The following is a 3,164-nucleotide window of genomic DNA, read 5'->3' as shown; positions in this document are numbered from 1 at the left end:
AGGGGAGTGAATGGGGAAAATGCTGAAACCTGTGAGAGTGCCTGAACCCAAGGGGTTGCCTTGTTCAGGCTGAAGGCTCACCAGATGGAGGTTATTAAGCAATCAAATTGGAGAGTGTTTATCAGAAGTAACCAGACTTCTGAAATGCTTGAAGTTCTCCTGTCAGGAGTTGAAGGTCACAGGTCAGATACTTCATCAGGTTTCCCTGTAACAAGCTTCCAAAGGTGAGAGCCAACACTTTGCAAACTGCTAATGTAAACATCTCCTTTCAGATAATGCTGCCAAATGTCTGTGTATGCAGATATATGCATATGTCTCTAATTACCAAAACTCTTTCCAGGGTCAGAGTAAAAAGAAAGCCACAAAACCGTATCTTTAAACACCCTGATATAAAACCATAGATCTTGGCACACCTGAACTTTGGAGAGTTCAAAAACCTTACCCTGATTTGGGTTTTGTCTATAATGCACATCTCTACTATAGCCACAAGTTCAGTATGCTCATGCCTTCTGGTAGTTATGCAAGAAAATACCCAGAGACAGATTTGTGTAATTAAAATCTTGATTACTGAGGAGATCAGCATGTGATGAGGCAAGAAATGGTGGCTAATATCTGATGTTATCTTGCAAAAAAAGAGCCCTGAAGCTTGAATTTGTTTAATGCTCATTTGGCTTCCCATATATGAATGATACTGATCATCTTTTGACAAGCACTGCTGGTGATAATGGGTGAGAGCTGGAGTGTTACTTGTTTTGGTTTGCATTGCTGAGCATGACATTGAAAAACAGAAAGGCGGCATTTGTTTCAAACCTTTCAAGGAGTGTTTTTGAAGTCAAGCTTCTTGAGCATCAGCTTCCCACTTATGTGAGACTAGGTGGTTACAGCAGCTGACCAGCTGTGACCCAGCATCACCACACAGCAGACATCTTCTCTTGTACTGCTGAAGGACACCTCTGTAGCTGGCAGTGGTTTTGGTACATGTCTATAAAAAAGGTTATGATGTGTTTGATTTCTGGAACAAGGGACCAGATTTAATGACCTAAAAATTCCTCTGAGAAATAGATATGCTTGTATATTGTCAGCTTTTCTCATGAATTGGAAACTTGGCAAAGAAAAAACCAAAATTACTTTATTCCCTCTGAAATTTCAGTGCTTCTGAAAATCATATCCACAGAGAGCTCTAGTTAGACACTGACAAAGAATCCTTGCCTTTAATTAAATTGTAACTATTTCTTGGTAGTGATTACAGTTATTATTTTAATTATTTCCACTAAGTACAATACCACTGGCTCACAGTGGAGCTTTTCAAAATGCAATTCTCTCTACCTAGAAGGACAAATAGTATGCTCTGATCAGTGAACTTGTGTGATTTGGAGATACTGTAGTTAACAGATTAGTGTTTCTATGATTTTAAAGATTTAGCTGTCATCTTTCATTTACTTTTAAACCTAACTTTTCTTCTCTTTATCCTGAGGGCATTATGGAAGGAGTTTCCTGTTAAATTTATCTTGGAGTTATTCAAACTGAGAAAATTAAAGAATACCCACAGTTCCCATGAGAGGTGTGGAAAACATGCAGATTATTCAAGCTTTATTGGGGGAGGTGGGGAAGGGCAAGAGAAAAATGAAGATAAACAATAGATAAACAATTCTACCATGTAGGTCAAGAGGGCATCCTAACTTGCAGAGAACCTTGTGTAGACTGAAAATGGCATCCTGGTGCCTGTGGGGTGGGTATGACTTGCCAGAGCTCCCTGATGAGCAGTCCACTGGTCCTGCTTATCTACTCCCTGTTGCCCCAACCTTAGAACTATGCAAATCCCCTCCTGTCGCATGAGCAAGGGGACCTGCTTCTGCTCTTTGATCAAAATGACAGGATTGTTCACATGAGGAGCACATGTGGTGCCATATGATGGAGCATGTGCATCTGTATAAGGTTGCCTGATTTCAGTTGCATGACAGTCCTTCCTGTCTCTGGCTAGGGAATGATTGAGGTGGGACCCAGTGAATACCTCTAATTGAGTAGTACATGTCAGGCCACATGATGAGGAAGGTGTCCTGATGTAGACTACCAGAGGCAGTACATCTCAACAAATTGTCTGCCTTGCATGTAGGCTAGCCACTAAATTCAGTGTTTATGCTAATAGTACATTAACATTTTAGTCCATTCCATCCACAGAGAAAAAAAATATTGTACACTTGTAAATGCAAGATGAATATTTTTCTTTGACTTAAATAATTTTGCGAGAAACAGACTGCAAACAGCACCATTGCCTATTCTGTTTAGGTCTTTGTAGATGGGACTGTTCCTAATTCATTGTACTTCATATATCTTGTCTAGTTCACACGGAGAAGACAGCAGTGGCAAGTCATTGTCCCAGCAGGACAGCCAGGAATACAATCAGTGTTGCACAAGTCCCAGTTGAGAACTGTCCTCCAGGCAAACAGCACCTAAAAATGAAGCCATCCCTCACCTGCTTGCAAATGCCTCACCAGGGGCTGAAGGGCTAGTTCAGAAAAACTAGAGGTTACTTGCTTTGTCTAGGGCTCACTGAATTAGGCACAGTAACCAGACAACTTCTGCTGAAAACCATTACCAAAAAAATGGAAACAAGAAGATTTTAACATCTGTTTAATAATTCTAGCAGTATGAGGAACTTGAGCTCTCTAAATCTGGTTACAGGTAATGCAAATGCTACAAGGTGCTATGAAACATAGTAGATGGAGCAAAATTTCCCAGATAGGGAAGAGGGGGTTTCCTTCTTCAGCTAAAAGACTTAGTTCTTCTGGAAGTGTTCTATTTCGGTTTGTATTAGCTGTTGTAGTGTCCTATGAAGTACTGATCCAGTGGGTATGATTCTGTCTCTGAAGGCTGGTCCCCAGTATTAATTCCTGTAATTTTTTTCTCAGTGACTGAAATTAATAAGTAATTTTTAAATGCTCTGCTGGGTGACAATTGCTATGACTCACTCTTCTTTGTTTCAAATGTACTGTATCTGTCTTCCTCCTGATATTTTCCCACTTCCCAAGTGCTCTTTTAAAGTGTTTCTCAGAGGTTCTCTAATTGTCTACATTTTATAATTCCCCAAGCCCATTAAAATAAATGTCATCCCAGCCTGTAGCATTTCTGTATGTAACCTTGCCTGTAAAGTAAATGAACAGAAA

This window comes from Leptosomus discolor, chromosome 4 (genome assembly GCF_034619465.1).
Source record: "Leptosomus discolor isolate bLepDis1 chromosome 4, bLepDis1.hap2, whole genome shotgun sequence".
Lineage (NCBI taxonomy): Eukaryota > Metazoa > Chordata > Aves > Leptosomiformes > Leptosomidae > Leptosomus > Leptosomus discolor.
Note: the sequence above shows the minus strand (reverse complement) of the source record.